This window comes from Pelodiscus sinensis, chromosome 1 (assembly GCF_049634645.1).
Source record: "Pelodiscus sinensis isolate JC-2024 chromosome 1, ASM4963464v1, whole genome shotgun sequence".
NCBI classification, from domain to species: Eukaryota; Metazoa; Chordata; order Testudines; family Trionychidae; genus Pelodiscus; species Pelodiscus sinensis.
The window spans coordinates 75,022,398-75,045,002 of NC_134711.1; positions in this window are offsets into that span (position 1 = coordinate 75,022,398).

Here is a 22,605-nt window from a genome sequence, read left to right on the forward strand (position 1 = left end):
AATTGTATTTCTTGCAGAGTTCAACAATATTATCCGTGCTTCTTTTTCATTTATTTTTTAAATGAATCCTTAGATTGAAATGACACATTGCTTTGTAGAATTGAGGACGCAGACCTGGCCACTCAACAACATTAGAGACATATCTCCAATGGGAGAAACACCCTTATCCTCTAGTTTTACAAGCAGTAAAAGAAAATATATCCCCCCTCACTCCGCACACTCCCCTTTTCAGTTATCATTTCAACTGAAATGTGAAAAAAATTGGAACAGAGCACAAGCTGAAGTACTGGACTGATTTGGCAAAGCAATGGTATTACAGACTGGTGCTGCATTTTCGTGCAAATGGAGTTTAATTCACTAAGACTGTGTCTGCTGTGTAATGTAAACTCAGCATTAATAAACCCCGGTGGGAGCACCCACATTGAATATCAACCCCAGATTTAAAAATTCTGGACCCTGGCCTCATACCTCTGCTCTGGCATCTACATCACACTAGGCAGGTGAGAGCCATCCCAGCCTACCAAGCGCCCTTCCTAGCTGTAGCCACTCTAGCCATTTGTTCGTGGTGCATTGTGTGGAACCATGACTGTCCATCCTGTGACACTTAACAGGTCACGACTTCCTGATGACACAGCGTGAAACAGCCAAACCATTTCGTAGGAGTGGAAGGATAGGAAATATATTTTGTAAAAATGCACTGCATAGTCAAAGAGCACATTTTAAATGATGTGTTACATATGTAAGCAAAAGGCTGTCTTACAAACCAGAATATTTTATTATTTAACTCTGAGCTTTCCTTTCCCCTTTGTTGGTTTTTCATGTTCCTTACTCTATCAGAACTGGATTTTAATGGGTTGGAGAAGGGACCCTTTCATTTTGGACATGTTGCCTAACACAATGTACACTTGAAAGATATTATCTTTCCTGGAGGATCACTGCTTCTACTCAGCCATATTCCCGTATTAGGCAATCCGCTTCATGGAAATTATAATATCATATTTTGTAAAGAGCCAATGAGAGTTTTGGCTGAATGAGTCCGCAAGTCATTAACCATGTTAAAATTAAAATGTCTCCTAATTGTGTTATAATCACACTTTTCCAATGTGTTAAACTGCTAATTACAACATGACGAGGAAACACTTTAATCTAGAAAATATCAAATATTGTAATCAGTGCCACATAGAAGCTGCTTAATGATTTTTAAAATATAAATTGAATATTAACTATTTTATTGTCATATGATATTTCTGTAGTAGCAATTCATAGCACACAATTATCCACTAGCATTGACATATCACTGAATATGAATAAATGAGCCCTTAAAATTTCCCCAAATCTCCCCAGACAAAATCTTTCCAATTTGCAGGAAACTTCCACCTGGAATAAAATCAACATTATTTTCAGTGTCAAAACTTCCCATGACATAGAAATTCTGACTTTCAGCCAGCACTGTTCATGGCCAAATATTCACCTCTCCTCTGTGTCCACACCCAGGGGAGCTGGTTCATTTCTGATGCATGAGTTGAACAGTAGATGGTGAGCCAGTTCCAGGCATAGACTCCTTTCACTATGGAGCCCAGCTCCAGGAGGCCTCCTTACATATCTTCTTGAAGCTCAGCTGGGGGGACAGGGAAACAATGAATGGAGCACAGGAACAGGGCTACTAAGCCTCTTCACTAGTCATGTTTCCCAAGAGTTGGGGCATATGAAATAAAGTACTACTGTAAAACATGCATGTTGTGCCATCTCTACTTCCCATGGAGCACTCAGCCCCGGGAGTTAAAGAGCAGAGTTGAATGTTGGATGTTCAGCAGGACTCACATTCTAGACCTGCTGCTCAAGTCTCTCATAATGTTCAGTGTGATCTGAGCCACCTGATTCAGCTGAATCAACTTCCTTGCTGCTAACCCCTTAGTCTTGCCCACAGGGTAAGGTGTCAGGAGATCTGGGGTGGGCAGGGACTTCTGCTTCATCAGATCCCCACCCAAAACTTTGAAAGTGTGATAAGTGCAGGATGGCCTATACCGAACTCACCTCCTCCTAACATTTCTATGGCTCACTTCCTACCACACCTCCAAATGACTCAGTTTGGGGCATGGCTGATAGGGTAGTTATTGTTATTTGCTTCAAAACCCAGAGTCACACAACTGATGCAGATCACACTCTGGTGCTCATGTGCAAGTTCTCCCTACTTCTTGGGTGATGCATATAAGCAAGGGGGAGAGACTCACAATTGGATCTCCTCCCTCAGAGCTCCTCTCCTACAATTGCAGGGCAGTACATTTTCAATAAATGATCTCTCTCCTCAACACAGGCAAAAGAGAGCAGTTTATTGCAGAACTGGAGTCTTAATCTCTAGCCACAAAACACACCTAAGCTGTGTAAGTATTAGATATACGAAACATATTTCAGCAGTGGCACAGACTGAACCATCCATTTTCTTAGCTTTTCAAAAATGTAGGTATTAAATCACATCTTTCCACAAAAAATGCATTTTGGCAGCTGAAAAAAATAATAGTTTTCAGAGCTTTAATGGGTGTCTTGCACTTTCTATATGTAACAACTTCCAGTCCAAAGGTCCTAAAGTGCTCTGTTACATATGCAATTTAGTTGCTGATGTAAGAATGATTATATATATTTACCATGCACACAAATGAAAAACACTTTACTAAGCCTTTGAAATACAACCAAATGAGGTAATATGTGGCATCTGTTTTAACAGTGCAAAATTCTTGCACCATTATCCCACAATTTAGGCCAGGTGATAAAGATGGAATCCTATAATTAACAGGTACAGTAAGGGAATTCAGTTTGATAATAGGTAGTTAGTTGCCTGTGTTGGAATTTCACCAGTGCATTAGGGATACCATTCAAGGTTCCCTCTAAGGTATGCAGCAGCACAGCCTCCCCACCCCCCAGCTGCTTAATGAATCCTGCCCAGTCAAGAAGCTCTGTGCTCAAAGCCCTAAGCCCTGACTGGGCGGAGCTGATTAAGCACCTGTGGGGCTGTACTGCTGCACAGCTTAGAGGGAATCTTGCTATCATTCCTATTTTTGTAAAAAAGTGTTCAGAATTCATCAGTAAACCCACACGCTCACACAGAGAGCATCTTATTTCCTCCATAATTATTATGGACCCTTCATGACTACTAATGGACAGGACTTTAGCTTTATATATCGTTCTTGCCCCTTAACACAATGCTGGGATGTTCAGAGCTCATAAAAAAATGCCATTCATTGAATCACTAACAACACTTCTTTGTAGTCCACCATGCTTGATTTCCTACTTCCTTGGATGTTATTAGGTCTGGTAAAGGGACTTCTGTGCACAGCAAAAGATGGGGTTAGTTGGTTACAGATATCTAATCCTCTCTTTTTTGTCCTGTGATTGCAGAGGTGTTAATGGGCTGCCACTCCGCTTTACTATATGTGCTACCTACTTATGCTAAACAATCTGTTCCACCTTGCATTTTGCTTTGATGATAGAAATGCCTTTCCCCCCTCAAAGAAGAGCTTTGTGTGGCTTAAAAACATCTCTCTCACCAACAGAAGTTAATCCAATAAAAGATATTTCCTTACCCACCTCTTCTCTCTAATATCATGGGACCAATATGGTTGTAACAACATTGCATTGGAAACTCTTTAGTCATTTGCACCTATTCTAAGCCTTGGAAAACACTCCCACCAGCGTGGGAAGTAAATTTTGTTTAGGTAGCATTCTGCCCATGTATGATTGACTGCAAAAAAGGAGGACAACTATGTTTTCTTTGTAACTCTCCCATCCAGATATTAATCATTCCAACCATACTTGGAACTTCTGGCAGGATCATACAACCTGAATATCTCCTTGGCCTTGATTACAGTAAGAAATGAAGTGGTAGTAATTCAACTAGCATTTGAGACTATACTTGTCAAAGGAGTCTAAGGGAGTTCAGTGCAAAACTCCCATGAAAATCTTAGACCAGTTAAAACAATGAGAAGTCCTGTGGCACCTTAACAGTTTTATTTGGACATAAACTATCATGAGTAAAAAACACTTTGTCAGATGCATTGGAGTGCAAATTACAGAGGCAAAGATATGTATACATATAGAGAAGGTTATATGTTATAGGACCAGTGTTAAGAAGGCCAATTCAGTCAGGATGGGCATGGCTCTCTCCCAATAATTGATATGGGGTGTGAATACAAGGAGAGAGGAAATTGCTATTGTAGTGAGAGAGCCATTCTACATCCTTATTTAGTCCTAATTTGAGCATGTTAAATTTGCAAGTGAATTATATCTCTCCTGTTTCCTCTTTGTAGCTTGATTTTGATTTTTGTGTGTGTGTGTGAAAGAATGGCTACTTTTAGATACATTACTAAGGCTACATCTAGACTGCCACTTTCTTCCCAATTGTTTGTTCAGAAGAGGCTTTTCCTAAATTTGGCCCATCTACACTGGGTCAAATTTTGGAAAAACCTCCTCTTTTCCAAAACAAGGAAGACTGGGCTTCTGAAAAAGCACGTCTGCTCTTCCACAAAAAATGCTGGAAGAGTAGATGCATTCCCTGAACTCAGCAGAGTTTTTCTGGAATACCCCAGAAAAACTCCATAGTCTAGACATAGCTTATGTGTCCAGGAAGGTCAAAGTATTCTCCTACTGGTTTTTGTATGTTATCTTTCTTGATGTCTGATTTGCGCCCGTTTATTCTTCCGCAGAGAGACTCTCCAGTTTGGCCATTATACATGTCAGAGGGGCATTGCTGGCACTTGATGGCATATATCACATTGGTAGATGTGCAGGTGGATGAGCTCCTAATTATGTGGCTCATGTGATTGAGTTTTGTGATGGTTTCGCTTGTATAGATATGTGGACAGAGTTGGCATCAGGAGTTGTTGCAGGGATCTGTTCCTAGATTACTGTTTTTGTAGTGTGTTGTGTGGCTGCTGGTATATATTTGCTTCAGGTTGGGGGGCTGTCTGTAGGCAAGAACCTGTTAGTTTATAGGCAAAGGCATTATAACTGGAATAGTACCTTCCATTTTAATGCAATGCTGATTCTTAAAGCATATTTTCTTATAGTTAGGATTAAAGCTTCTTCTGAAAAGTCTTGCCATCTCGAAGCTAATAATTACCATTTTGAAAGCATCACAATTAGGACTGTGAATCTGACACCATTTCATTTTTTAACTGTTATAGGAAAAGTAATCATGCTCAACTTATGTAACTTGTGTTCATCTGAACAACTGCAAGACAAGTAATCATTTGCATACTTAGTAATTCTGATACATTGCTAAGATTTTTCCCCTTTTCTCTTGGTTAGTTGTAAGTAGTTCTTTTAGAGCAATCTATAATATCTATTCAGAAATCTGAAATGGAGAATTAATTTGCTAACAAACAGAAATCCTCTCTTGTTTCTTTTATATCACACTCCAGCCAAATTGGAACAATTTCAGTTTAAATCCCCCTTGTCTTTTAATCTTTTCTCTAAAAGTTGAGTAAGAAAAATTGCAAAGAAAAAATGAATGAACAATATGGCAATATTAGGAGACTTTAAATAACCAAAGAAAATAATAATCTTTAATTGCTTATACACCAATGCTAGGAGCCAGGGTACTGAATAAGAGGAATGATAGGGTGTTTTATATGACTGAAATGTTAAAATAAAAGGATACTGCAATACCTGTTTAGGGAGGATTGTGTGGGCAAAAGAGAATGGAAGTGGCAAGAAATAATACACAAGATGGAGTAGTAAATATCTGCTATAGACCACCAGATTATACTAGTTACTTATTCATGTAGGAAAAAAAGCTCTATGATCATGGGAGATATCAATATGGATAACACATACTGGAGATCTCCTTTTGTTAGTACTGAAATTTCCTTATAATTATAGGATGCCAATTTCCTAACCTTAAAAAATATTGTATCCAACATGAGGGAATTTTATGTTAGACCTCATCTTGGCAGAAAAATAGGAAGTGGTTACAGAATTAAAAAAAGAATACGAATGCTAGCTTATGTACAAATGATCGTGACTTGCTCGCTGTAGTCCATCAGGGCTCATGGAGGGGCTCTCCCCCATCCAGGTCAGTGGTCAGCCACTCTGGCTAAGCCCACGGAGTCCTGTCATCCTGGGTTTGGGCCAGCACATGGGCCGAGCCGACAGCCCTGACTCTATAGGGCCCTGGCCTGTGGGCGGGGTGGGGCAACACACAGGCTATTAGAGTGGCCCTTGCCCTGGTGCAGGGCAGGGCAGGGCAGCAAGCAAGGAATCACTGAGAGGCCCAGGCCCTAGTTTAGTGTGGGGCAGCGAACAAACAGCTCAACAGTTAGTGGCCCAGGCCCTGGTTGAGGGCGGGGCAACAAACAAAGAGTCACAGAGGCCCAAGCCCTGGTGCAGAGTGGGGCAGTAAGTAAACAGTTCCAGAGAGGCCCAGGCTCTAGTTCAGGGAGAAGCATCAATACAAGCAGTTGCAGTCTATGAAATTAGTGGCCTAGGTTCTGGTACAGGGCGGGGCAGTAATGCAACCAATTAGTAAGGCCCAGGCCCTAGTGCAGTGCAGGGCAGGGCAATAACACAGTCACAGTATAGGCAGCAAGGAGCCCAGGCCCTGGTGCGGGGGCAAAGAGGGGCCAGCAAACAAATAGTTATATTTTATACTATTAGAGGCGTAGGCCCTAGTGCAGGATGGGGTTGAAAACTGTCAGTGGTTCAGGGTGGGGCAGCAAACACAGTTAGTCACAGGATACACAGTTGGTAGTTCACAGCTTGGTCTCCTTGTTGAGGGCAGAGATCCAGCAAACACAGGTTGTTGGCCTGAAGTGGGGGAGGGGGAAGACTGCCACACAGAGATGGGGACCAGGGGGGACACAGGCCTACCTACTCAACTGAATCCCAGCCCAGGGCCCTAACAGAAGCAGAACAGCCTGCTCTTGTGTCAGTGGGATCCGCACCTCAACACGCTGACTGTTCTGGAACGGCCTGACTAATATAGGCTGTAACTGGGCTACTTCCATTCTCCCCCTCTGTGCATACCTGGGCCTCTTTCAGGTCTGCTGGAGTGCTGGGGCTTATCAGCTCTGGTGGGGGTTGACCTTTCTCCTAGTCACTGGCTGTTAGGGGTCTCGGTGGTCCAGGCCAGGCCTCAGCCTCCTGCAGGCACAGTGGTCCAGGCCAATCCTTAGCTTCCCAGCTTGGGAGCACAGAGCAGGCACCTGGTTCCTCTGGTAGCAGGGCCCTGACTGATCTTGTGGGCTGGACTTTTAATGTAGTAGCCATGCCTCCTGACTTCTGGTCAGGTGAGAAGGCGGGGCCAGGCTCTGCCCAAGAGGGCTCCTGGATGGGTTCTTCCCCCTCCAGGTCAGTGGTTCGCTATTTTGCCTCACTACACTCACATTTACAATGGGCAAACAAAATAAAGCCCACACTAGTGATATATGTGTACACACACACACACACACACACACACACACACACACACACACACACACACGATTTAAAAGGTCTAATTTCACAGTGCTGAAAATAATTATGAACCAGAGAAGCTAGAAGGGAAAAAATAATCAGGAACATGTGAAGGATAATCGGGATTTGTTAAAGAACACCTTGTGAGGAACCTAAAATTCAAGAGTAAAAGAACAAGACTGTTTGGGATTTTAACAAATCAACAACTTAGTTCGAGTGGAAGTAAAGGTTGCTATAAAATATAAACAAATGGAAGAAAAAGGAATTTAGTAGTAAATCAATAGATAGGAAGTGTAGATGTAGAATATTGATAAGGGAAGAAAAGGGACACAAGGATAAATCTCTGGTTAGCAGAGTTAAGGAAAATAAAGAGGGTTTTTATTAAGTATGTTAGGAACAAAAAACAAAAATCCCAACAATAATAATGGTCCATTATTAGAAAGAAGGGCTATAATTATTATTTATATTATAGAAAAAGCAGAAGCATTCAATAAATATGTCTGTTCTGTATTTTGGAAAAAGAGATTATATAGTTATATCAGACAGCCACATGAGATGATAATCGTATTTCCAATACACTGGCATCTCAGGAAGATGTTAAACAGAAACTACTAAAATTACACACTTTTAAATCAACAGATCCATGTAACAGGTATCTGGGAGTTTTTAAGAAGTTATCTGAGGAACTCACTGAACGTTTAATGCTGATTTTCAATAAGATTTGAAACACAGAGGAAGTTCAAGAATTCTGAAGAAAGCTAGGGTGCCAATGTTAGAAAAGGATGACCTGGATAATTAGAGGCCTCTTGAGTAGACACTGATCCAAACTAAGGAATTGGCTGATACCGGACTTGATTAATAAAGATGTAAAGAAGGATAATATATTTAATGGAAGCTTCAGGAGGTAATCAAGTTAGTCTGTACAGGACAAATTTAAAAAAAAAAAAACAAATGGCCAGGTAGCACTTTATAGACTAACAAAACATTTGTTGTTTTAAAAATATATTTAATGCAAATCAAGCCAAGTTTATGGAAAACAGGTCCTGATGAACTAACTAGATACCTTTGTTTGATTGAATAAAGACAATAACATTGATATAATATATTTTAGGGCAGTTCTCCACTTAAAACTCTTCACTGATGCATCTATGCCACTGTCATGTTTTAATGAAGATGCTCTACACTTAAGGAAGGTAATTCTCCCATCAGCATAGTTTATCTACCTGCATGGAAGGCAGTAGCTATGTTTGTTTGTGGGAGACATTCTTCTGTCAATATAACATGGTCAACACCAGCACTTAAGTGTGTATTTTTCACCTCCCTGAGCAACTTAGTTATATCGAAGTATCAGAGGGCTAGCCGTGTTACTCTGGATCTGCAAAAGCAACAAGGAGTCCTATAACACCTTATAGACTAACAGATGTATTGGAGCATAAGCTTTCACGGGCAAAGACCCACTTCGTCAGATGTATGACAGGTTGCTTTTAGTTATATCGAAGTTATTCTATAGTGTACTTAGACATATATTGGTACAATATGACATTCTGATTTAAAAAATGAGAATACTGTACTATAAAATTACATGGCACACATTAAATGGATTAAAACCTGTCTAAGTGATAGGGCTCAAAATCTTCACTGAGTAGAAGATCTAATGAGGTCCTTGAGGGATTGTTTTTTGCTCTACGCCATTTGACAATTTTTTATCAATGTCCTGGAAAGACACATGAAGTTTATACATGACACAAATTCGGAGAGAAATAAATAACGAAGAGACCAGATCAGTGAAACAGAGCAATCTGAGAATTGCTTGGTAAACTGGGTGCAAGGAAACATAATGTGGATAATATATATGTATAAATCTAGGAACAAAGAACATAGACCTTACTTAATGAGGAGATTATATCTGCGAAGCAAAGACCGAGAAAAATTTGGGAGTGGTGCGAGATAATCAACTTAACACGAGCTCCCAGTGTGATGCAGTAGCCAAAAGGTCTAATAAAATCCTGTGAGGCATAAACAGGACTATCAAGGAGGAGTAAAGAGATTATTTCATCTCTCTATTTGGCACTAGTGAAACTGTTGCTAGAACACTGTTCAGTCCTGGTATCTAGAATTCAAGAAGGATGTTGATAATTTGGAGAGGGTTCGACACAAAAATGATTAAGGGATTTTAAAGTATGTATATTGCCTAGTGATAAACTCAAGCTTAACAAACTGAAGGGTAAGGGCTGAATTGATTATAGACCAAAGTACTAATACAGGGAATATTTTATAATGGGTTCATCAGTCTGTCAGAGAAAGGTATAATTTAATCACATGGCTGGAAGCTGGAGCTAGATAAATTAAGACAGGAAATAAGATGTATATTTTTGATAGAGAGAGTCAGTAACCATTGCAATTCGTTACTAAGGACAATGGTGGATTCTCCATCACTGGAAAATTTTCAACCAAGATTGGACATTTTCTAAAGATCTGCTCTAAGAATTATTTTGAGAAAATTCTATGGTCTGTGCCATTCAGGAGGTGATATTAAATAATCACAGAGGTTTCTTCTGGTCTTGATTACTATGGATTCATGAACATAAAACTTCAATATTATATCATTATATCATTCATTGAAAAAAAACCCCCAACCGTTCTGGGGTGGGGCACTTTTCAATAAAAATGAAACCTTGATGAACATCTGGAGGGGTTTTTGCACTCATGAATTTAATCACAAAGTCAATTTCCCGTGTAAAACAACAGGAAATGTTCTAGTGCACCTCTCTGTCTGGAAGTGAAATTGAAAGAAAACCGATTCCATAAAACACACGTCTTTTTTCTGTACTTTCTGAACTTCTGCTTTGTGTTTCGATAGCTTTCACCTAAACACAGCATACATGCTATTCATGTTTCTGAAAAAAATGTTGAATGTTCTGGGGGCTTCACTGCTTTCCTGAACACCAAAATATGTGCTATCTACAGTGCTCTTATTGTAGGATACAGTAGGTAGGGAAGCTGGTTTCTCTAGATCCACCTAGTATGTTTCACAGTATTGTGAACTGTCACAAAAGTCTACAACCAAATATACAACTGCACTGTCAACAGCAGGAACACAAAGTTAGCTTTTTACACAGGCATCAATGATTCTGTGTCATTTGCTGGCGCCGTAGCAATGGTGCCTTGCTGCAAGTACAGCTCATTTGGACACAAGGACAAAGGTCTTATCATCCAAACAGGTAGATTAACTTTCAGTTACCATCTGCTTGCCATTACTTGATAATTGAGCTCCTGTTCTGTATGTGACACTCAAAAGAGCCGCTATGAATATTTTGCCCAAGGAAAAGTAAACATTAAGGATAATATGGTTGCTGGGTGTATTCAGTGTATGCTAGGAGGCTATTGTTGATATTATTGCTTTTTATGTGGTACTGTATTTTTTTCACATTCTAATTTTTTCATGGTTTTGGCAGATTGTCTCAGCAAAGCAGTTTTTATTTCTGTGTTTTTCATTTAAACCACTCATGACCTTACTTGCAGTAACATCTAATTAATCCTACTTTATATGTTGGCACCATGAACATATATTTCTGTGAGAAAGACAGAGGATGTCCAAGATGCTTATTCATAATCTGGATTTTCAGCTGGGAAAGTCAGAGTCTCTCTCTTATTATGTGTCTGTACAGCACTTAGCACATGAGGCTTTGATCTTGGTTTGGGCCTATAAGTAGTACTCTAGTATAAACAATTATTATCAGGCTATGTTTACACTACACAGAAAAGCCAGAAAAAGATACACAAACTGTGAACCGCAATTTGTGTATCTTTTTCTACTTTTCTTCCGAAAGAAGCTTTTCTGACATTTGGCCCGTCTATCTGGTCAGAAAAAAACCCTCTTTCAGAACATCTCTTCTTCCTCATAGAATGAGGTTTACATGGATGCCGAAAAAATGCATCTGCTTTACCGAATTTTTTTTCCGGAAAAGCAGACACATTCCTTGGACATGCAAGAGCTTTTCCAGCATATCCCAGAAAAGCTCTGCAGTATAGAAATAGCCTCAGTAACAGTAATAATAAAGCCTGACATCATGAGATAACCAAAACCATTTCCAGACTGAAATGGAGGAATGTGAATTTTATCTGAAAAGAAACGAGACAACTTTTCAGGTTTGTCAATGCTCATTTTGGAATGGCAGAATATTGGGAAGAAATTTGAGAGTTGAATACAGAAAGCAACAAAAAAATAATTTTCAGTTTTTCATGAATCAATGAAGAAGTAAATCCCCTTAACACTAACTGAATACTGCACTCTTCTTCACAATTTGTGCTTCAACTGTTGTGTAAAGATATGGGGCTTGATAATTCTGTTCCGCTAGGACTCAGCTCTGAACATAAGTAAGAATCTAAACTGTACTTTTAGCAACAGAAGTGTAAAAGATTGAGTTATTCAAGTACATGTGTTTGCTGGACTGGCACCATCCAATCTGTAAAGTACTCAGAAACTCAGAAAAATGTTCTAAGATTTCTAATAACTTCCTAATTTTATACCACTAGACTTTAATGTCCTTTGGAAGCTGAATGCATTAAATACTTATAGATATTGCTATAAAGTATGCCACTGCTGTTTCAAAGCTGACATGCAGCAGGGCTGAATTGAAATATGTTGAGGGAGCTTTTGCTGATGTGCATAGATAGTTAATTTTCTTTGTCACTCAGAATTTTCCTGAGACATTTTGTCTATATCTACACTCGCGGCTTCTTGCGCAAGTATGTCTATTCTTGCGCAAGAATCTACAGAGTGTCCACACTGCCTGCCCGCTCTTGCGCAAGTAAATTTACAGTACGGCATGGTAAGAGAGGGCTCCTTGCGCAAGAGCTACGCTCTTTTTTAATAGGTGTAAGCCCTCTTGCACAGGAGCTCTTGCGCAAGAGGGCAGTGTGGACACATGGATGCAGTGTGGATTTCTTGCGCAAGAAAGCCCTATGGCTAAAATGGCCATCAGAGCTTTCTTGCGAAAAGAGCGTCCACACTGCCATGGGTGCTCTTGCGCAAAAGCACAGCTCGCACATGGCAGTGTGGACATTTTCTTGCGCAAGACTTCTTGCACAAGAATACTTGCGCAAGATGTTCTTGCGCAAGAAGCCGCCAGTGTAGACATAGCCTAATTTCTGGAAGTGAAAATATTTAGTATAACTTTTAAATCACATTTTCCAGTTTTTGCACATAATACAGATTGGTTGAACCTCTGTAAACCATGACTCTCTGGTCCAGCAACATCAATGGTTCAGTAGGGTGTTCCTGGATGTTCCTGCACCAGAGAGTCCCAACAGCTGGTAGTTTGGCAGCGGGAAGGCTGGCACCTGGGAGCCCTACTGAGGCCAAGAGCCCTGTTGGGATGGTGGCAGTGGGTCTGGTGGCTGGCAATGGGGCTGACAGCAGCAGGGCCAGCAGCCCTGTTAGGGTTCGGAGAACTGCTGGGACAGCAACAGTGGGTTTGGTAGCCCTGCTGGGGCCAGGAGCCCAGCTGGTCTGGAGTCTGGGGGATGATGTTGACCTCCCCTGGTTTGTCAAACCACCTTGTTCAGGACTGGTCAGGTCCCGTGTGTGATGGACTAGGGAGGTCCAACCTATGCATCTTTTCAAGTAGGACTTTGTTTCTAAATTACTTGCTTATTGTGGAGTTTTAGCTAATCGAGTCTGGGCTAAAGCCAAAGCCTAATGATGTATTTTTAGCTCTAAAAAAAGGTAAACATTAAATGTCATTGTCCCTAACATAGTAGGAAATATGATCTCACTGATGGTCATAAATTAGATCCTTATTATTGACTAGTGAAACCACCTTGTCAGAGGATCAAAAAGTGGGGAGTCCTGTTCTAACAAGCTTCTAACCTATTATAACAAGTCCTGTTCTAACAAAACTCTTCCCAGTCTCTATCAGAAAAAATATAGTCTCACAATTTTTCTTGAGAGCTTGTCATCTCTTGCTATAGAACATCATGATAATTTGAAAATTTTGCAACAAAAGGCTTTTCATTTTTGCGATGCGTTTTTAATAGGACTATTTAAAGTAATTACAAAATCAAAAATTTGCTTGCTTTTCACAACAAGGGGGAGGTGTTTCTTTCAATTCACATCTGGAAATGAGATGAGGTATTTCAAAAGGAAAGAATATGGTCTCTTCTTTTCAGGCAAAAACACAGCTTAGTTTATAAAAGTTTTTGGCTGATCCTGTCGAAAGATATCACAAAAATTGAAAACTTTCATATTTTAAAATGTGCATATTGAGCAGAACAATACAGCTCTCTGTGTATCTTAACTGAGTGATAAGTATCTCATTAAAGACAATCAAAACCTATTTCTCATGTGTGAAGATTCTAGTGGAGGATTCTAGAGGTAGACTCCTTTTCTCCCCCAAAAAACCAACAACTCCTGACTTCAAACAATCTAGAACATTAGCAAAATTTGTATTCAAATGTGAATTTGTTGGTTCCGATACATTTTTAATATTCTCCAATGCTGTATCCAGTTTAGTTATTTTCAAATGTCTGGCCATCTCTCTAAAGGCTTCACCAAATCTATATCATCTAATTAAATAGATTAATTCCTGTATTTGGGCAAAATGATTTGACCTATTCTGAATATTGCTTGATAGATCAAATGTAGCCCTTCTGTAAGTATTTTGAAACCAGTTGATTTACATGAGAGATTTAAAATACTTTTCAAGTACAGAATAAGACTTCACTCTGAAAAGAAAATGTTTACCATTAAGGATAAAGTGGATGTGATTTAAGTTGCATCACATTCCCTCAGCCATGACTTTCCATTGGGAATAGATTTCATGGAAGAGTCCATGAAATCTTGTGATAGGCATCAGAAATGGTAATTTGTTTCAGCTAATAAAACTCCATATATTCACATATCTAATTGGAATATGAGTTCAAACCACTGAATTAAAGGCCAGAGAGGTCCTGCATCACTGAAGCCAAACAAATGTTGGACAACTTAGGATCAAGCCCTGATAAAAGTGTGGTAGTTACGCACTATTTTTTCCATTTAGAATGATTTTATCAGTTTGATAGAGATTTCTTACAGTTGTTGAGGAAGATGGTGGAACTGACTCTGTCAAAATTGAAGAAAATTTCACTACAACTATTTTGTTTAAAATTCTTTGGGAACTATCCATTTGCAAATGGAGCAGGTGTCTTAGCTATTTGTTACTTTCAGTCTTACACAACAAACTACATGAGTAAAATATTTAGGAAACAAACAGCCTACAGATATGACAGTGAATACTGCCAACACATTCTTTCATTGCTGTAGGGCATGATGCATCAGACACTGTTGCATACTTCACTCTTATTTATAGCTCATTTCATCCTCTTATGTCAACATGATAATTTTACCAGTGGAGAAGGAGTTATGTTAGGTTTTTTTTTTTTTTTTTTTTTTTAAAGCCTGACATTAGAACTACTTACAGAAAAAAAAAGCAGCCAATGCCTGGAGCACTTGTACACGTCAATGAGATTAGCATTTGTGCTTAGCACTATTAAGCTCCAATCAGGTTTAGGCCCTTTGATCACTATTATAATACAAATAAATATTATAATACAAATTCCAAGTGTGGCCTATTCAAGTAATAGAGGCAGGGGTAGGCCCATTTAGTGGTATTAAATTTGGTTTAATTGCCTGTTCTCTTTGAAAGTCAAATACATATTAACAGATCACCAAAACATGGGAAATTTTTCACATCTCTTAAAATTGTATTTTCATTTCTCCCAGCTCTAATTAATGTGCAAAAGAAATTATAGACAAAGTTTTATATTTCAGTGGATTTTTTTGTCTGTTATATTCACTAAGAGTAGGAATCCATTCATTTAGGATGTGACTGCACAGAGGCACTATTTTGGGATAATGTGTGCTATCCCAAAATAGTGTTCTGTGCTTCTTAACAGCATATCCATTATTCCAAAGTACATTTGAAATAACGGACTTCTTATTCCGGCTTCCTGTAAACCTCATTGCACGAGTAAGACACAGGAATAGTGATTTATTTCATAATTAGTGCTGTGTAGGCAGTGCCAAATTTCAAAATAAGCTACAGGCAGTCCCCGGGTTACATGGATCCGACTTACATCGGATCCCTACTTACAAACGGGGTGAGGCAACCCCGCACTAGCTGCTTCCCCCCAGCAGACCAGGGAGACGCGAAGCTAGCGCCCCCCTCAGCAGACCAGGGAGATGTGGAGCGGCTTTTCTGAGCAGATACCTCAGCTTGAGAGTAAAGGACTGAGGGAAGTGAGGTGTGGGAGAATAAAACTGAGCTCTGGAGAAATGTTTGGCTAGAGTTTCCCCTACAATATGTACCAGTTCCGACTTACATACAAATTCAACTTAAGAACAAACCTACAGTCCCTATCTTGTACGTAACCTGGGGACTGCCTGTATTTTGAAATAAGCTATGTAATTTGCATACCTCAAATTGTGTAGTTTATTTTGAGATACACGCTACTATGTAGATGTACCCTTAGAGACAGCAAACTACAGTATGTGAGTCTGAGAGGGGCAAAGCCTTTGAATAAGTCAGCAGAAATGGACTTTTGGGTAAAGGACCCAGATCTCTCTCCCCGCACCAAGTCAAAAAGGCTTAGCACCAGTTACAACTTTTTCATTTACTCTCCTCACAACTGTGGGGGATAGGGTACACCTTCTTCAACACTCCAGGGCCAAAGCTCTGTTCATCTACAGGACTTATTCTGAACTAAACTTGAAAGCAGCTGCTCCAATATTCAAAGATTTTTACAACCACTCCATGGTTTCCATGGAAATAATAAGAGATCAGATTAAGTTTCTGAAGCAGCCGTTCTTTACAATATGATCAAAATACATTCCCTTTGCCAAAGTATAGTCCTGAAATTCTCCATAACTTTATTAACCTCTTATCTTCCCCAAATAATCCAACACACTTTTTAGCAAGTCCAGCAAAAATAAAGTCCTTATTCCCCACTTATTTACTCCAGTTTTACATCAGTGCAACACCACTAACATTAATTATCAGATCCACAAAAGTTGGGAAATTTTTAAGATATCAATAAAAGGTATAATTCCCAAACACTATAACTTTGAAATTCTTTGTCTGATTTCTAATGATCCTTTACAGAAAACACAACAAGAACCCAACAACAACGCTATCTTGGGATGAGATATGGCAGAGGAAATTTCAGAAGTATCATTTTTAGTGGAAATGGGGAGAAGAGTAGGGACCCACTGGCCTTGGTTACCCATTGGTGCCTTTCGGGCTACAATAATACTAATAATTATATGACTGGTTGAATATTTGCAGGGGCAGTATTTTAAATATATTGATTTCTAGTTTGACATTGTCCCCATCAGGTTCTTTGGCAGATAGGGTAACCACTTTGACCTTTAGTACAATGCCTGGCCTAAGACAATTAAATGTTAACAGCGTCACAGAGGAATGGACTTGCTGTGTTTGAATATTATCTACCTTAAACAACTGGCTACCTTGAATTTGTACCAAGCCTTGTTTATTTAGAAATTTAAATTCCAGACATTCTGTTCATGTCATTGCTCCCCTCATTTCTGTTAGTTTAATCATTGTACACAGTATAGTACTTTGTAGCCATATTAGTCCCATGATGCTAGCGTAAGAAGGTAGGTGAGGTAATCTCTTTTATTAAACCAACTTCTGTTGGTGAGAGAGAGAGAACAGTTTTTGAGCTTACACAGAACTCTTCTTCAGCACCTGAGAGAAAGCTGGTCCAATACAAGAGTACTTTATGGCCACCTTGCCAGCATAATCATTGTTGATTAAATGAACGAGTTGTCTTGATTTGTCTCTTGTCATTGCTTACCTTTTCTATAACACTAATTGTGATACCACATGTATTAACATAAATGTGAAATTTCCCTGTGACTTCAGTGGGAGCAGGAATGGGGTCTGTTAGTCAAACAAACTTTTGGCTAGTCAGAAACAATCTCTTTCTTTGAGGCAGGATCCTCTTCTTTTCCTCTAATATAGTTTGTCTTTTTCGTGTGTCTGTCTGTTGTTCAAGAGCTCCTCCTAAATAGTAAGAACTAGGGCTACCAAATTCAGTATACAGCTTTCTCTTATTATAACTTAAAAGAAAGGTCAGGGTTTGGTTGTGCCAGGAAAATGGGAGGTGCCTAGAATGGGATTGCTTCTCAGAAAACCATACAGCCCTGAACCTCCCACCCGACAGGCACTCTTTCAAGGGGAGGGGCATTGCTGGTTGTTCCCCTTCATCAGGGAGCAAGGGGAAATTGCACAGTTTGCTGCATTCCTCACTCTGGCTGGGGAGGTCAGGGGGGCAGATGAACTTGGATCTGCCAAGCTGGGGAATATGTACCCCTCTCCCAGCTGGGCTTGATGGAGCTGTGGGGGGCCATGAAGAGGTTCATTTCACCCAGCCCCAAGTTGTTACACTGAAAGAGGGCTAGTGTAATCCTCCCTTCCTGGGGCAGCTTGCATACTGAACCTCTCATCCCCAGCCCTACCCCAGAGCAATGATTTAAATGAAGCATGTACATTTCCATTTTATTTTTCAAAAAACAAAAATTAATTGAATTAAAGACCTGAGCAATGTTGGATCAATCTTCTAGTTAATTATAATAGTAAATAGCTAATAATTTTGGACATACATTTTCTTGCACTGTCCATGCACAGCTAAGAACTCTCTGGAGTGATGAGGGGAGAAAGTTTTATTTCAAAAAAATTGGCTCCAGATACTCAGGATATGTCTACACTACAGCACTAATTCGAACTAAGATAATTCGAATTAGCGCATCTAGACTTAAAAACTAGTTCGAATTAGCATTTTGCTAATTCAAACTAGCATGTCCACACTGAGGCTGTGTCCAGACTCAGGGTTTTTTTCGGGAAAAGTAGCCTTTTTCCGAAAAAACTTCACCTGCGTCTAGACTGCAGCCGCGTTCTTTCAAAATTAAATCGAAAGAACGCGGCTTTTCTTTCGACGGCGGTAAACCTCATTTCACGAGGAAGAACGCCTTCTTTCAAAAGTGCTTCTTTTGAAAGAAGGCGTTCTTGAATGTAAATAGGGCTTCTTCGAAAGAGAGCATCCAGACTCACTGGGTGCTTTCTTTCGAAAAAGCGGCTTGCTCTTTCGAAAGTTCCGCGTGCAGTCTAGATGCTCTCTTTAGAAAGAGGCTTGCAGTCTAGACATAGCCTGAGTGGACCCTGAACCGAGGTTAAGGATGGCCGGAAGCAGTGCCGGCAGGGCATCAGGTTAGGACTTAGAGCGTGGAGCTGCTGTCTCAGGCTAGCCGAGGGCGGTGTTTAAAGAGTCCCGACCCCCACCCCGGAAAGACAGTTCTCAGGGGTTCCCCGCTTGCAAAGCAGTCCTGGCTTGGAGTGCCCTGAGTGCCCACACTCGGCACATCACAGCACTCGGCCATCAGCCCGGCTGCACTTGTCGCAGGCTGCCATCCGGGGGTGGGGAGGGTCAATCAAGGGGCTTCAGGAGGGCTTCCACCCCGAGGAGCCCGCAGAGCCAGCCCAGTCCTCCCCATCGGGGGCTCGTACCCCATTTCTCCCTCACCTCCGTCCACTTACCCATCCCTAGTCCCCCTTTCTGATGTACAAAACAAAGGACACGTGTTCAAAAATAGAAACTCTCTTTATTGAACAAAACTGGGGGAGACTGGAAAAAGGAGGTGGGAGAGGGGAAGAGAGAGGGTGGGAGAGGGGAGGGCAACTAAAATGATCAGGGGTTTGGAACAGGTCCCATATGAAGAGAGGCTAAAGAGACTGGGACTTTTCAGTTTAGAAAAGAGGAGACTGAGGGGGGATATGATAGAGGTCTATAAAAACATGAGTGGTGTGGAGAGGGTGCATAAAGAAAAGTTCTTTATTAGTTCCCATAATAGAAGGACTAGAGGACACCAAATTAAATGAATGGGTAGCAGGCTTCAAACTAACAACAGAAAGTTGTTCTTCACAAACCAAATAGTCAACTTGTGAAATTCCTTGCTGCAGGATGCTGTGAAGGCTAGAACTTTAACAGAGTTTAAAGAGAAGTGAGATAAATTCATGGAGGTTGGGTCCATGGAGTGGTGTTAGCCAGGGGGTAGGAGTGGTGTCCCTGCCCAAAGTTTGTGGAAGGCTGGAGATGGATGGCACAGGACAAATGGCTTGGTCATTGTCTTTGGTCCATCCCCTCCGGGGTACCTAGTGTTCGCCACTGTCGGCAGACTGGCTACTGGGCTAGATGGATCTTTGGTCTGACCCAGGACGGCTCAGGGCTCAGGGTCGGGGGTCTCAGTGGACCACCTTGATTTTCATGCACACCTGCTCCTGGGTGGCCAGGCTGGCAGCTATCCTGCCCTAGACGGCCACTTTCCTATGCCTAGAGCGGAGGTCGTGGATGAGGTCCACGATGTCCGCACTAGACCAGGTGGGCGCCCACCTCTTGCAGACCCGGGCAGGCTCCTGGGAGTCGCCAGCCTGGTCCCAGGAAGAGGCGGAGGGCTGGGTGGCAGCGGGTGGCTGGTTCGTGCTGTGCCAGGTGCAGGGTCTGCTGGCTTGGTGCTGGCAGGCTTGCACCTGTCACAGGCACCATAGCCAGACTGTGCCCCTTTAAGGGCTCCAGGGCCGGGAGGGGGGCAGAAGAGTTTCCCTGGTGGTGCCCAGAGTGGCCACCAGGGAAAGCTGGGGAGGGCTAGCCTCCCACTAGTTTGAATTAAGTGGCTACACAGCCCTTAATTCGAACTAGTTAATTCAAACTAGGCATTAGTCCTCATAGAATGAGGTTTACCTAGTTTTAATTAAGCGCACCGCTAGTTCGAATTAAGTTCGAACTAGCGGTTTGCATGTGTAGCGCCTATCAAAGTTAATTCGAACTAACGTCTGTTAGTTCGAATTAACTTTGTAGTGTAGACATACACTCAGCTGGTGTAAATGGGCACAGATTCACATTTATTAAGCAAACATTTGCATTTCAGATTTATTTTGGAATTTTAGAATAAGAGCATAGCTAAATCAAAATGGCTTATTTACACTGAATAGGATAATGCTAAAGGGTTTGGAAAATAAAGATATGAAAGTTATATGATGTCATGTCATTTCTCTAAAAATGTTTTAATCTATTAGACATTGTGTTTATTTATTTAATCTATGTATCTATGTATTTAATCTAATATTAGCTGTTGAGTGTGGCAAGCCAGCTCTTTCTCCCCACGTGGGAGAAAGAAACCTATAGGCTGCTTCTAGACTGGCATGATTTTGCGGAAATGCTTTTAACGGAAAAGTTTTCCCATTAAAAACATTTGTGGAAAAGAGCATCTGGATTGGCACGGACGCTTTTGCGCAAAAGTACTTTTTGCGGAAAAGCGTCCGTGCCAATCTAGACGCGGTTTTGCGCAAGAACGTCCCAATCGCCATTTTTGCCATGGGGGCTTTTTTGCGCAAAACAGTTCTCAGTTGTCTACACTGGCCCTCTTGCGCAAAAACATTTGCGCAAAAGGGCTTTTTCCCGAACGGGAGAGTCATTGTATTTGCGGAAGAACACTGACAATCTTACATTAGATCGTCAGTGTTCTTGCGCAAATTCAAAGTGGCCAGTGTAGACAGCTGGTAAGTTTTTCTGTAAAAGCGGCTGCTTTTGTGGAAAAACTTGCCAGTCTAGACGCAGCCATAGAGTTCCTCCAGACAATTGGGTAAAGGGTAAGGCAAGGTATGTCCCTCCCATGGGAGAAGAAGGAAGCCACATAAATCCTTAACATGCTTCCTCCAACCACAAGTTCCTCAGGGATCTCTCAGTCCCCCAGACACCTCCCAGGAGGAGGTCACACTGCAGAGGGGACAAGCATAAAGCAGACTTAGGCTTCATTATCTTTCCTGATTATTCCTCCATTGGTTGCTGAGGGTGGGGAAATGAGAATGAAATGCATAGTGGCCCCATCCCTGGTCCAGAAATGATACCAAGGAGGAAAATCCTGGGCATAAGGAGATCCAAAAACATAACATCACCTATTTGAACAGATCTTGGATTATTCTGAGTAAATTGTGGTTGATGGGGTTGCATGCTTGTTATGTTCAATTTCATGCACGGAGAAGCTATTTTTCCTAATCCATGCACAAATTATATTTCAGGTATTACACTGTATCTGCACACAGAGATCATAAAATAAACAGCAGGGAGCACTTTCTGGCCATTGCATCATATAGCTGTGAAGAATCTTGTGTATTAAAAAAAATGGAATGCATTTTAAAAATGACTGATCTAGATCCCTACACCACCACAGATTTACATTAATACTGCATGCAGTGATATGAGGTATGCTTTTTAAAGGGTCAAAGCCAATGTCCTTTATTATATGTGCAATTTGCAGTCAAGATTTGTGTCTTTAAGATGAACTATAGGCAGAAATCAGAGTCATTTCAAGACTTGATTTCTCTCCATGGGGTCAAATACAGGTTTACATGTTTGTTCCAATCAAGAACAAAAATTCCTGTTGTATATTTTTCAGGTGCAGACAGTATCTACAAATGGAACCTCTTCTTGGAAAACATTCCCATTATGGTAATGTACCTTTCCAATTACACTTCAATTTTTAGCATTTCTGATAAGGACTAAGAGGTTAAGAGATCCTGCAGTGCTAACACTGATTGTCAGATTGAAAAAAGCATTTCAGAAAGTACTGGTGCTTTTGATAAGAAGATGACAACATTTATATTTTTCTCTCTTTTTTCCTTAAGGATGGTAACTTAGAAAAAATAAGATTTCAGGACTCTAAGCTATGTCATACAAAAATACTAAATTGTTCACTTTATGTAAGCATCTGCCTGTTGAAATGGTCTCAGAAGTGTTGTTATTGCAGTCAAAATATGTTAGAAAGAAAGAGGCTAAGTATTGATCCTGTCTGTCTTTTTGCACTTGGTCAATTCACTGACCTCCCAACTCTGCACAGCCAGAAAGTTTCTACACTTGTTTATACTGTAATTACCTTCCAGAACAAGGTACAGCTGGACATTGGGGATCACTTTCACACTTGTAAGATACAGTGGACCTCTGGATAACTGAGAATAGCTAAACATTAGGAAAACAGGCTGGTACACTAAAATCTACGGACTGAAAATCATACATGTCTAAGGAGCTATCATTTCACAAGGCTTTCCT